Source organism: Camponotus vicinus, unplaced genomic scaffold (assembly GCF_025532165.1).
Source record: "Camponotus vicinus isolate PSW18456_S1 unplaced genomic scaffold, iyCamVici1.0 SCAF_3, whole genome shotgun sequence".
Taxonomy (NCBI): Eukaryota; Metazoa; Arthropoda; class Insecta; order Hymenoptera; family Formicidae; genus Camponotus; species Camponotus vicinus.
Genome location: NW_028141967.1, coordinates 2,154,687 through 2,169,569, shown reverse-complemented (window position 1 = coordinate 2,169,569; position 14,883 = coordinate 2,154,687). Strand labels below are relative to the sequence as shown.

The following is a 14,883-nucleotide window of genomic DNA, read 5'->3' as shown; positions in this document are numbered from 1 at the left end:
ATAAAATAATAATTACAGGCAATATTGATTAAAAATCATAAGATATTCGATAATGTTAAAAAAAATGCATAGATAAATTTTAAATCAGCCTATCTATATAACATATCGAACAAATAATAAATTTATTCTATAAAAACAACGGAATTTTATTTTCACGTAAGAATGAAAAAATACATTTATATGCATTTGCCTCCTTTATGAATTATTAAATAAAGACAAATAAGTTCTTATTTTCCATAACTTCTTGACAACGTAATTGTCTGCTACTTGCTACTGTACTGTTTACTCTATAACAAGAATCATTCCTGAGATAAAACCGCCGCGTTCTCCTTCTCGTGACGCGACAAAAACGCGAGGGTTGTCCAATGCTATGGGGTGCGACGTTATTAAGGGCGTTCTTGAAGGCAAAATACGATCGTCGTGATTCCTCCTTCGAGGATTTTAAACGCGCAGGACAATTGTACGAATTGGAGTAACAAGAAATGGTCGAAAAATACGATGCTGCAAGATTAGCAGCTTTATTCGAAATGAAAGAATTTTTATATAACGTGTTAAATTAATCGAGACGCTCTCGTATATTTAGCAATATAAATTGAAATTGTATCACGAATTATATGTTAACCGACAGAGAAGGAAATACTTTTTACGCGTAACAATGAACGACTATATCGGAAATGAGAAGATTAGAGGAATATTATGCAAATCGGGCAAAGCGTCGTTCACCAAATTAGGATACCAAAATCCTATTGATGAGACACGGCTGCCTGGTGTGTTCGCGAATTAGTATTCCCCACACCCCTTCGTAGCTTGCACGGTATATCATATGTCGGACAATGGCTAGATAATGCCATTACGTCCCCGTTAACAGCCATAATATCGAACGACAACGATGCCAACAGCTACGTCGGCTACGTCGAATGATAAATGTCACCGTTGAAGTGGAATAGCACACTCTTGCATTGGGGTGCGAGAAAAGGACAGAGAATGTACGCTTTGCATGTAACTAGAACGTCAGGTACCCTGCACTACGTCCAATTGTAATTTACACAATTCTATTATTATATATTAAAAATAATAAGAGGAATCTAATATCTAAAAATCTTAAATTTGGAAAATAAAAGTATTTAGAAATCTAATTATGTAGCAGCAAAGTTTTAGCAATTTCAAAATTTATGAATCTGAGAATTATATTAAAATTGTGTATTTTAAATATTTAAAAATCAAAGAATTTAAAATCCGAAAAATTTTTAAGTATAAATCTATAAAAAAATTTTAGTATTTATTATACTTTCTAATTATAATAATATCAGAAATACAGTTATTTTTTTGTCTTTTGCTTTCAAACATGGATACATATTTTTAGCATATAGAGTATTATTAAGAAATATAAATTTAGAGCTGTTACATAATGTAATACTTTTGATTTTGTATATAAAACGATAATTTTTTGGCTTAAGTAATTGCTAAAAAAAATATGTTTTTATCTTGTGATATGCGAATATAGAAAATATGTACTAAAATTAAATAAAAATGTTATATTTCTTCAACTGGCTATGCAAATCGATGCATAACATCTCCTCTGAATTTATTTAATCTGGGAATCAACTTAATAAACTCTTGTAAGTCAAATATTAAATCGTATACGAGGAGTTTTTCATAGTATAGTATTCCAAACAGTAGCACAATAGCGTTCATTGAATTAAAAATGGTACAGTAATGGCATCATGATCATCCGTGATTCATAAATCCACAGATCCATGTATTAAGCCGTCCATAAAACATCCACTTAATCCGGCATTAAATCAAGTTCGCGCCATAACGCTCGAGGGTGATCGGGCTAGAAAAGTCGACCTGGTCGAATAGTCGAGGTCCACATACGCGTCGCTGGGTCCGGCTCGGTCGGATCCCACATACGCGTGCTACAATAATACGGGATCGGTGTTGGTGGAGGACCTGCTGCATTGTGCAGCTGCATTCCACGATGCCACGATGTTTCTTCGACTCTATCCTTCCCCTCGCCCTCTTCTCTGCCCCATTCCATTTTCTCCGATCGCGTTCCCCATATCTTAATTCTCCGGCAGCAGTGTTCGACCTAAGACGAGGTTTCACGACTATTGTAACGAAAAGTCATCTGTCAATGTTGACTTAGCGACGTCGAACTAATATTTGTCTTAAAGTCCGTCGAGTCTTTTCTTTGGCTTGTTTAGAATAAAATATTAACATGAATGTGGGAATCAAAATTAATACATGATGAATCCACTTATACAAATTGGCTAAATAATATATAATTGGATAAGAAAATTATAGATTTTTTAACGTGCAATATTTCTTTACCAATTTTTTCCGAGATTATTGCGCACCAAATAATTGTATCAATTAATATAAACGTTTTTTTTTATATCGAAATTTCTTTTATTGCACCTTCTCGGAAATGGAAAAAATAATGATGAAAAGTTTCGATGATTTTAATGGTTCCTTGTTTATGTTTACACTATCGGTTATCGAGAGTCGTTCTGGAGAGAAGGAAGAAATTCTTAATCGCGATAGAGTGACTCATCCCTGAAAGAAGTTGAACCGAGAGGGGGTTGAGGAGGAAGGGTCGATGAAAAGCACATGACCCTCCGATGAGATGGCTTAGCTAATTCAGAACTTCAGTCGCATCACTTTGGAATCGATTTCGAACTTGTATTCGATACGACATTTCCGTCAGAAACTCGGTATTGATGCATATTTTTTTTTCTTGCACAATCGTAATATTTTAATTATATATATCTTTTGAATCATGCTAAAGTCGAATTTTACCTTTTAATTTATTTATCTTTTTTTTAAATAAATAATTTTTTTTTTTTTAATATTAAAATCTAATTTTTACGCAATATGAACATGTGAATGAAATTTTTCTCTCAACTACACTTTATTTTCCAATTTATAACGCGCCATCGAATCATAGTTTTCAAATTAAATACATATCATTCACACGTTATATTCTTATTAATCATTTGATTTTGATAAATAAAGTTGTAGTTTTTTTCACTTCATTAATGATTGTATTATATTAATTTATCGAACAATTACAAAGGCAATAAAAAATTAATAAAATTATTTTAAAGCCAAAAAATCCTTAAAGCCAGAATTTCCGGATAAAATTGACTATATTAATTCTTTCAATTTTATTGTATGACTTAATTTTAAATCATACCATTTAACGCTTTATACTTTGTAAAGACGTTACATTCACATTCTTCACGGTTTCTGGCATGTAAATTGTAATGCATTCACAATCTATACAATCGTGCGCACGTGTCTCTACTGTATATATATATGTATATATATCCTTATTCCGGTTTATATGTAACGTGCGTATTCTGATTAGAGAGCGCGCACGTGTAACATGGGTTGCAACGCGCGTGGGCGCGGATCGTAATCATTTGAATGCTTTCGGTCGTATCTCGGATCTCTTTCTACATAAATCATCGATCACGTGCGGGCATAACTGTGTCTATGAAATTGTATTGCATTCCGTATATCGGCGTCGATTGCTATTCGTTTAGCCGTCATTGAAATAGATGCTATCATTTATTTACGCAATGAAAATTTACGCGCTATTTAGTACAGCATTATAGTACTCGTATTATGATTCGAGGTCTACTTTTATCGTCATAATGAACGAAATTATGTTCAAAAATTATCGATGACTCCTCCTTTTATTCCGATTAATTCAGAATCTATGTGATTTTGTAGCATAGGGCTGCCAACTTCGCATACCCATCGATACCGGTCGGTCTCTCACGGCAGGCCTCGTCAGGTACGCACAATGGCCAGGGCTAATGACTACCGGAGACAAGGGGTGACATCGTCCGTCCGAAACTCCCCATCTGTTTCAGTTACTAAATCTTCCCATGCCTGTGCGCGCGCGACCTAATCGATTACGGGGCGAGAGTATCGAGGACGGTAGCCGGAGTCACCCTCCCGGGATATCTCGTCTAGCTTAGCGGCTCTTCCTGCTTCCGGTGAAAATATTTCACCGTAGGGGAGGGGGGAGAGAGGAGAAGGAGAGAGCGACAAACTCACTCCGAGAATCGCATCCCACAATTGTTATCCAAAGTGAGTTTTGATATTTCTCGTTTTTTTTTTATATAAAGAATTTTAATATAAAAATTTATTAATTATATTTATAATTATAAATTTATTATTAATTTATAATAAAAAATTATGTATAATAAAATCTAGAAGAGTCAAAATATAAGAAATAAGTAGTTGAATTAGAAATCATGTTGACGCGATCAAGAATAATTAACAGTAATTTTTGATAAATCGTATTCTTTATATTTCTGTCTTTATTGAAATCACTGTACGATACTCGAGAAAGAACCGGCTGGTTTCGACGCTAATTATTAAATACTATATGTATTTTACAAAGGCGCTTATTGTACTGAAAAAAAGCGAAACACAGGAGGGAGAACGAGGAGGAAGGAGGCCGAGTGAGGTAAAGCCGGGAGAGGGGAAGGGAATTGTGTGCAGCGGTGTCTTGAACCGTCGGACAACGGCCCCCGTAATAAGAATAGATGGCTCCTCTCGATTCCTGAATGGCCGACTATTAGCAACGAGCCATGCCGGCGACAATGAGGCCCGACAAACTGATAAATTACGGCACGGGTGTACCCGCCGCTGCACCGGCCGCAGGTAAATAGAATTAATCACACTATAGAGGGTACACATCGAGCAACCGGTACTAGCGGCAGCCCCTCTTCCTCCCTCCCTCCCCTTCTCGCTCTCTCTTTTTCTCTCCCTCTCTCTCTCTCTCCTTGTATCGGCATCGGCATCGAAAGCGGCTACGAGCTCGAAAGAGAGACTACCGGCCAATATAACAACGTGACTGTACGGTTTTCATGGCCCGTCATTCTTTTCCCTCAGATCCTCCCCCGCTGCCCCTTCCGCCTCGATTTTAGAGGATGAACGGCGTTGACAGCGCGCGGCGTTGGCATCCTCCTCCTCATTGGTCGTTCGGTTTCTCTAATGAAGTTACCTTGTTGCCCGCGGCCTGCCGTCTCTGTGATATCGGTGAAATTAATGGAAATTGCATATAGGACTCTTCGCCGACAGGTGCGAATAAAAAGAGTATCGCCGATGTTCGCGGGAAGGGTTGAACTAGGAAATCTCAAGTGAAACTCTTACGTAATGAGACGATTGTATAAGCCTGTACTTTGAAGGAAAATCATCGGCTTGTTATAGATTATTTCGATTCGATCCGATCTTTCTCCCAAGTACTATAGATTCTTGATGTAAAACGTTTTTGCAGCAGGGTGAAGAATGAAACATGTTGCGAGAGCGACAAGAAGCATATCGGAAGCAGTGCAGGTTAAAATTTTTATCAAGTCAGATTTCACTCTCGCGCCCATGGACGACGGAAACTATGAACTCTGAATGGGACGAAATGTCTTTCATGCCACGTCGCGGAAAAAAACTATTTATTAATGATTGCGGGAACGATACCAATTTGTTGGAGTCTCTCGGGGTGTCTCCCTTTCCGCGCGAGTGTCACCCTCAGGTAACATTGACGCGGATAATTCATGGTCATTTGCGGCTACAAGGGACCGCGGTATCGATCACTTTCGATTCGATTTCGTGCGATTAGCCACGGCGCGTCTAGGAAAAGGTGGTAGCTTTCGTTGCGCGCGACAAACTCTTGGATTCATGACGCTTTTTTTCGACGACGCGCATCCTTCAACCCCGCAGTCGCAACAAAGGAAATCGGTGGAAAAACATGGCGAGAAGGGATAGGATCGCCGCCGTGAATCGCGATGGATTTGATCGATGATTGATTAACTGTCGATCACATGTACGCTGTGAAACATAGAAGAGCATCGGATTAACTCGCGTTACGAATCCCGATACGTTAAGTTGGATTTAATCAAGTTCAACTTCTCTCGTATGAATATTTTATAGTACCTGAAGATTTATACGGAGATAGATTGAAGAGCAGCATTTTTTTATTTCTATTCACAATGAGATTTGTATTGAACTTCAATCAAACTCACGCGCATTTAATCTGATATTAATTTTCCAAAGATAAAAAAAATGGCGCGAATTACATAATAAAAAATTTTTATGTGCAGAGTCGCAGATATCGGGTTAATCACTCTGACGAGACAAGAGAAGGGCGGGATTTCTCATCACGCGCGCCGATTATCGAGTTTGACCCTTTCCCTCACCGCCATTTTGACTCGACCTCTTCGTTCGCCAAGAAGCGCGGCTTTCCTCATCCACCTCCTCTTTTTCCCAGTCGTTCCTCCCGCTGTTCCCTTTCTCTCCTCGTAGTCACTCCACCTCCAAGCACGAGTTCTCCTTCTCCTATCCTCCTCCCCCTTCTCCCTCACCGAGGTTTTCCTCCTCTTCCTTCTTCTCCTTCTCCTTCTCCCGCGCTTCCTCCCTTTCTCGAGGAAGCCGACGTCTTTTTCTTCCCCGGGGCTGCTTTATAAGACGACAAAAGAACATCGCAGCAGAGAGTCAAGATGGCGGTGGGGTTCCGACGCGGTCTCTCGTAACCCACCCCCTCGCTCCTTCTTTTCCTCCTCCCTTCTCCTCCAACTCCCATCCGCGCCATTGTTGCCGCGAGCAGGAGAGACAAAATGAACCCGATTGTTAGTGCCGGGCGGCATCATAATGAACGCCCATTCACCGGGAGACACCAAATGAGCTCCCGCATCTTGTCCCGCGGCTTTGTCCGCGATACTTTTAATTCTCCGCTGGCCTTTTGTCTTCCTCGCAGGAGACTCCCGCTATCTCCTTTTCCCGCCGTCCCGCGAATTCCTCCCCCCAATCCTTGCCTTCCCACATCTGTCTCGTGTCCCTCCTCGCTAACTTTGCCTCGTCGCGGAAAACGGAAAAAAGCCGCGCTCGGAAGAACCGGTATTTATTATCCGTCATTGAAAGGGGTAAAGGCGGTCACGGCTAGTGAGGGTTGGATTGAATTAAACGGCGGGTGTTACTTAATCTTCGAGATCGACCGAACAAATGCTCGGATAGCGAGAATGGATATTGTTCGAACGGCAAGTTGACGAACGGAACTAAAAGATTTCGTTTCTATGATTCACACACAATAGTATATATATTAATGTTAATTTTATAAGGACTTTAAGGACTTTTTTTCTCAAACCCCCTGTAAATTTATCTAGTATTTATCGGTACGTCTACTTGTGTATCACTTTGTGCGAATCGCACTTTGCCACAATCTTGATCCTTGGCAAGGACCAGGCACATTCCTCGACGGGGTGCGTGCAGTGTATTTCGTCGAACAGGACGAAAGGAGAAGGAAAATATTATTGCTCGATTCGCGCGTCATGCATAAATGCATCGATCGCGCTCTCGCGTTTCCTCTCGGATCGCACTCGTCCCTTCTCGGCGGCTGAGCAAACAACGATATCCATAATATTAGAGTCACAAGCAACGGGTTATTAACTACACATCTCCTTCTCCGCCTCTCTCTCTCTTTTCTCTTTAATATTGATAAATTCCTCGAACAAAGAGATAGATATAAAATGATGCAGATGAAAAAGTAAAAATTTTAATTATACGAGACATTTACTATTTTTCTCTATCTAAATTTCTTCTAAAATTTACGAGAGAAAAATATTTATTGATCTGTACATCATTATCGAATCTGAGAATGTTTTACAAAATCGATTTAAAAAAGAATCTAGATCCAAAGGAATTATCGAACAAATTCAACTTCAATTTCTTCGCGATCGAATCAGAACCAATATTGGATAATCAATTACTCCGAGAAAAAAGCCGAGATAACAGAGTTTTGTGAAAATTACATCTTTATTATATAATACATAATATTATCGATATATTTTTTTATATAATCGATAGTATACCATGATTTGATTTTCTCGAGGAGAACGCATAACTACATGACAATCACTTGTTAATGATTCCTTGTACACTCTAGGCGGGCGGTACAATTTTTTTTTTACATATTGCCGATCCAATCGCGTCCGCAACTAATCTTCCATTCGAATCATCTTTCTCGAAGAACAAAAACTCTGCTTCTCGCGGATTCCTTCGAGCGGAAACGAATGGCGGATCAGAAAAAATGTATCGGTACCTCCTGCCGGTTGCTATTACTCGGTTAAGATTAAAGTCTTTGAGAGGAGACTTCGGAAGTCTCTGGAGAGGAAAAAATATTTTAAAGTCATCGATTGCAAAACTGATGCTCGATATGTGCGATGTCAGCTCGCAAGATTAATTGACCGTCTCATTTTCTCGCAATTGGCGAATTAAGAGCGTTTCCTGGAAAATTTTATATCGAGAATATTATTATTTTATATCAAGATTGAAGGTTTAATCTCAAGGTAATCATTCAATTATATAACTCTAATAAATGTGCTTCAGTTATATAACATAATGAACACAACATTTACTCTCGCGCACTATTTCACTAATTCACGCATCTTCTCGAAGGTTAAATATATCAAAGAACTTAATCATCAGCTTTTTATACGCGCTTATCTCGTTTAATTTTGTTTGTCAGATAGAAAGAACAGTCTGGGGAAAATTTAAAAATACCGATAGCGATCAAACGTCGAAGAATCAATTCGTGGCTTGATTTCGTACAATGAAATTTTCCCTCCCCGATCGCGAGATACGAAGGGCGATATTTTGTAAATCTATCGGAAACACGTTTTGTTCGTCGCTGTTTATTCGTGCGTACATGAGATTCGCCGATCTTGGGCGAGAGATTTACGATCCGCGGCCAAGGTCCCATAATAAGACACTGAGGGGGGGAATTTCTGACGCGAGAGTTTTTCCACCGCATCTGCCGGCGCATTTTTCTCCCTTTTCCCTGTGCAGATTGCTCAATGGACCGACCGGCCGGCCGGTGGTCAATTTGTTTGAATGGACAATGACAGTCCCAGACGCGCACAATGGCTTTGCTGTCAGCCGCATAAATCGGCTGCTGCCAGAGATGCCGAAGGCAACGACTACCATAGATGTATCAAACTTGGAAAATGCGACATCGACCCGGAATCGCACGAATGATCAATTAACCTGAGAATTTTCTTCCGAGTTATGTACAATTTTTTTCATGAAAATTATAAAAGAGAAACAATTCGTATCGCGGATCCTTAAGATTAAAATATTTTCACTAATTTGCCTTACCTCGGATACAAAAGAATTTAACAGAGTCATTCGTCCTTAAAAAAAGAGCGTAAAATGAAATCTGGAGAAATTTTTAAAATTTGTACCTTTTTTTTCCTAACTTTTGTCAAATTTCAATTAAAAATTTCCTACTCTTAAAAATTCCATTTACATCAGTTTGATGCAAGTTCATTTGTATCGATCGCGCTTGATCGTCGATAGGGAAAAAAATTAGCCGAGTTTAATCAGTGGTACGCGGGATATTTTACTCGTTTACACACGCCGGAAAACATTTTCGCAACGGACGGAGAGCGCTCGGTGCGATTTGTGCCGCTCGGATTGTCTGCGTTTTTTGAATTGCCGGCTCTGCAAACGCGCGTGAAGCGTTTTTCGGTAATCAAGCGCGGAAAATGCGGCTGCTCGGCCGATCCCCCTCTTCCCCCTCCCCCTCGCCCCCGCTCCCCCTTCTCACCCCCTTTTGGTTTATTCTCGCTCGTTGAACGACGCTGTTCATTGTCGCGCCGACGAATAATGAAATTCAATTAATATAACGAGCCAATTAAGCACGTCGACACACTGACACGGTGGTCTGGCGCGTGAGAAGGAAAAAAAGAGAGGGAATTCCCTCACGTTGACACACACGACGTGGCATGCGTGTGTCTCTTTAATTCGGCGCGATTCACAAATGTAGAAAATTCGCCGCGCCTCAAATCGAATAATTAATTCGCCGACAAATTTCCCTCTGTTTTCGAAAACTTTTGCTCGCTGCGCGATAATAGCCGCGCGAATAACGACGGCAATGATAATGATAACGAGGGGAAAGGCCGATATTAATAAAGTAAATGCAACAGTGATAATTAAATTCTTCTCGCAATTTTGCAACTTAATTATTGGCAAAATATATATTTATTATCATTATCATTATTATCGTCATCTTTCTGTTACCTATAACTATTTAGAGACAATTTATTAAATTATTAAATTATAACTGGTGAAATCTTAATAAATTATTAATTGTCAGTAATATATATTAATGTGTCAAAATTCATACATCAAAATACTAATGAAAATTATAATAATGTATATATTATTATTTGTAATTTAAGCTTTAAATTGAACAGTTGCCATCTTGAAGAAAATCTTCAAAGCTGGATGCTTCGGTTGAGATCGATAACTTTGACATCAGCGAAATAATATGTAAGAATATTGTATATTTTTATAAGCATTTTTTTGTTGTTTCGATAACATTAGACCACAATAAATAATTTGCAGAATTCATGAATCAGCGTTGCTGGAAATCAATTTAAATTCGTCGCAATTGACTGCAGCTGTTGCTGTATCCACCGTCGAGTATACTTCCCATATGTCGATGAACTAACACGACTGTCGATAAGAGAGATACTTTTCGATAAATCTCCATTAGGAATAAAATTTAATTCTCAATTAAAATCAATATAGTTGGTTAAATACCATAAAGTAAAATAATTTCGGAAAAATATAATAAAATTAAAAAAAAGAAATGTTTTCATTTATCTTCCTTTTAAATTTTATTTTTCATGGAAAGAGAAATAATCAAAACACAGAAATATTAAATACTCCGTAAACAAAATAAGAGTAATTAAAATCGATAAAATAAAATCGAATATTAGAATGTATGAAAGAAAAGATATAAATTGGCAAACTAACGTAAAGGTAGGTTGAATCACATTCTGCTATAGAGGCGAATAGTCGGTGTTTTGAAAGGACGAAAGACCGGTCAGCGGCTGGACAATGGATGGAAACAGGATTTAAGGATTCCGATAGCACCGTATGGCGGATTCGAATTGGATCCGTATTAGCTACAAAGGCACAAAAGGTAGCAAATCCGATCGCATCCTCGGCTATCAGGACCGAGTTAAGATGCAGTAGTGATCGGTTGCTATTGCTTAGAGGTATCAAAACAATCGATGCGATTATTATTTTATATTTATATACTATTATTAATCTATTAATTTTAAAATATTAGGATGTATTAAACAAAATGATGTGAAAATTTGTATTTCTTGAAATACACATATTTACATAATTTTCTACATTTAAATATAATAAATCAAGGAGAGAGAGAGAGAGAAAATAAAAAAAATGTATGCATTATTACGAAGTAATGTGATAATTTGAAATGATATACATATTCACACACACACACACACACAAAATGAATAAATTCTTATACATCTGAATAAATCCTAATGAAATCGCAACAGGTAAATTTGACCGAGGCATTTGATAAAAATCGCGATCGCAATCGTATAAAGGGCGGCGAAGAATCGCGACACGCGAGCGTAGAAATTCATAATGGGAGCAAACGACTATCTGGTAATTCCTAAACCTCTTGGCCGTATCAGATAGCGCCTCTAATGTTCCTATGCGGTATCTACCGATTCGCTTCATTTCCGCGATGAAACGCCTATGAAGCATTTATGCGCGTCGTCAGTTTCTCGACTTCGATATACCGCGACTTTATCTGTCGCGAAAGAGACAGAGTCAAGGGCCCCTCCCTCTTATCCGATTTATCTTTATTTTCGATAGTAATCATTATGATCATATTACCTACCTTATTTACGACTTATCACAAGATATGCTACTTTATTTATTATTAATAATATGTTATAAAGAGCTCTCAATTCTTGAGGTTGGGCATTTGAGATAAAAGAAGATATGCAAAAAATATTGAAAAAAATGAAACTACTTGATTTTTAAACATCTAATTGATTGTGAAAATGTTTGTATTTAATTAATGCGTCTATAATTGATTGCATTTCGACATTTTTTCAAAAATGAAATTTCAATTTTCTTTCAATTTTCGAAAGCTCACCAATTGCGCCTATTACCGATTATCCTGCATAATTGCATCGCACCATAATATGTATTCTCGCGCCGAGAGAGTAAGGCACAGTATTTCGGAAGGCGAGCTGATAGCGATCGCAATAACGAGAACTCGGCAAGCAATTACCTATGTCTGCCGTAGATTGCAATAGCAACGACTGATTCTTATATTAAACGCACACCATTATCGTAACTCGGGCTCTCGCCCGAGGATAACGGAAATGGAGCCGCCGAGTTCATTTGCGCACACCTTGTTCAATAATTCAAACGCACTGCATCGATTAAAAGTCTCGCTGATGAAAAATTTCGAACAGTTAAATTCCAAACCCCCTTTAAACATTTTCCAAATGTCAGCACTTTACATTAAGACATCGAATATTTCTTTTAAATCACAATCTGTTAAAAAATTACGTTTATTAAAATTGAGGAAATTGTTTTATAAATTAAATAGAGGAGCGATATTTTTTTCTATAGTTCCAAGAGAGAGAGTTTTGTCCTCAATCGCGTGCGGGATAATTCGGTAATCCGCGGAAGAGGCAATTTTCGCATAGAGAGGCACCGAACTCTTTCCGGATATAATACAATAATATAGAATTGTCCTTTCTTTCCTCTCGACCGAGGAAAAGGAAAGTTCTCCCAATAACGTTCGCTAGAGGCTTATCGCGGCATAAAGAAACGCGTTATTCTCATGGAAGACTGAAAGACGCGGGTTCGAATGAGAATTATCTAAGAAGATTGGCCGGAAAGATGATTCGTTGTGCAAATACGTGGCTATATAAATAGCGACTAATGCTAGAGAATAGATAAAAGAAAATTTTGTGCAGTTAATTTTGAGATCAATCGGATACAATTATCGCAACAAAATAAATATTTTCAAATCGTTAACTAATTAATGAATTAATATATAAATCTTAATTGCTGAATATATTATTATAAATATAATTAAATTAAATTATATATAATTAATTAAATTATATTTATAATTAAATTAAATAAATATTATTATATTTTAATTAATATATATTCTCGCGTAATACAACGCATAATAAATATCTTTTATTTATCCATGTATATTTTAATTTACATAATTGACTTGTATAAAGAATTTTATTTTAATTATTGTACATTTTTTAAATAATATTTTCACGTATTTGTTCGTGTGATAAGTGTAAAAAAAGAAAACTCAACACGACACTTTCTAGAAGGTTACATTATTGATCACGTTAGAAATGCTTGCTCAAAAGTCAAATAATCGTTTTCTTTCTTTCTTTATAAGCGTACAAACTGTTCCTCCGTTTATCTTTCCCAAGATAAACCTGCGATAACTATTATCGATACTTCCGCAAATCGATTGACAGATATCAAAAGACAGATCACAGGTCAATCATCGGTCGAGAATCGATGATTTTTCATTAATAATTTTAATGTGTTATGTAACATTCGCTTTCTCTTTTTTTCTTTCCTAAAATACTATTTTTTTAACCGAAATAATTGTGCAAAATATAATATTGTACGAATGAAAAACGAAGAAGACAATAGAAGAATCAGAAACTTCCGTTACAATATCGCGAGTCACTATTACTTTCATTTAGAAGATAGAGAAAGCGTTTATCGAACCGGTTCACCTTGTATCGTGGGTCGAGTTTGGCACGAGAGTCAACTGGAAAGGGTCGATCGAGTCGATAATTGGAAAAAGGGCCGTTGTCACAGACAGCCATTCGCGCGTATATACAGGATTAGACTGATAAAGGGCTTATTTGGGCCCTTTGCGAAAAACTCGGCCATCACAATGGGCGCGTTTATGAACGCATACGTTCGATCGAACGAGTGCGAAAAATTCGTCGCACAAATTGAAGGCTAAAATAGCGCGTTAATTTAAAAAAAAAACAAAACAAAACAAAACAAAGTTTAGAAAACGAAGAGATGGATATAAAAAACTAGAACAACCCGCAGAAGCAGTTGTTACGAATTAATGAAATAAAATGCGAAACAATGACACGCGAAATCAGTATTTTCGATAAAAATCAAATCACATGTATACGTGTAATCGCGACCTCAAAGTATACGACGAGCAGATTTTTATTGTTAGTATACGAAGAATACAGACTGAGGCAAACGAATGCTCGCTTTTTCGAGGCGTCGCTACTTTCCGGACTAGGAAGCGGGTGAAAGGTGGTAGCCGGGGGAGGTTTGTTCGAGGGGCGGTTGGCAGGATCTCGATATTGCTGCTTGTATACCCGAGGCAACCGGGCTCATATCGAGCCACGACAATGTCCCCCGTAATGTCGACAGTCCGCCATTGTCCTCTATTGCCCGGAGAGAGTGTATCTGTGCCGGGTCGCGTGCACGGAGTGCGGCAATTACGCGACAGGGTCCTTAAAGGACAAAACGGCGCGGCCCTTTTTTCCCTGCATCATTCGATTTTTAACTCGTTTAGATCGATCCGATTTTTTCCGTCTGTCAATCACTCGAATCAAAAATCAGAAGCAGCATTTCGTTTTATTTTATTCTTATCGCTTCTCCGAATAAATTAAATATCAAAGACAGACGACAGTTTTGTGTAACGGTAATTAAAGAGGGCAATTTCCAAAAGCGACAGGAAAAACTCGTTGTAGGTCCTTTTTTCCCTGCATTATTCAATTTTTAACTCGTTTAGATCGGTCCGATTTTTTTCCGTCTGTCAATCACTCGAATCAAAAATCAGAAGCAGCATTTCGTTTTATTTTATTCTTATCGCTTCTCCGAATAAATTAAATATCAAAGACAGACGACAGTTTTGTGTAACGGTAATTAAAAAGGGCAATTTCCAAAAGCGACAGGAAAAACTCGTTGTAGGTCCTTTTTTCCCTGCATTATTCAATTTTTAACTCGTTT

The 14,883-nt window shown here is 37.8% G+C and overlaps 1 long non-coding RNA gene across 1 annotated transcript in view; it reads left to right on the top strand.

Moving 5' to 3' along the window:
* LOC145967831 (uncharacterized) overlaps nt 1-14,883 on the top strand; it is a 54,505-nt gene that overhangs the window by 36,002 nt on the left and 3,620 nt on the right. Inside the window, exons 2-3 of the long non-coding RNA XR_014437569.1 lie at nt 3,742-4,104; nt 4,421-4,683. This is a non-coding gene — a long non-coding RNA (uncharacterized LOC145967831). The remainder of the gene's footprint in view (nt 1-3,741; nt 4,105-4,420; nt 4,684-14,883) is intronic.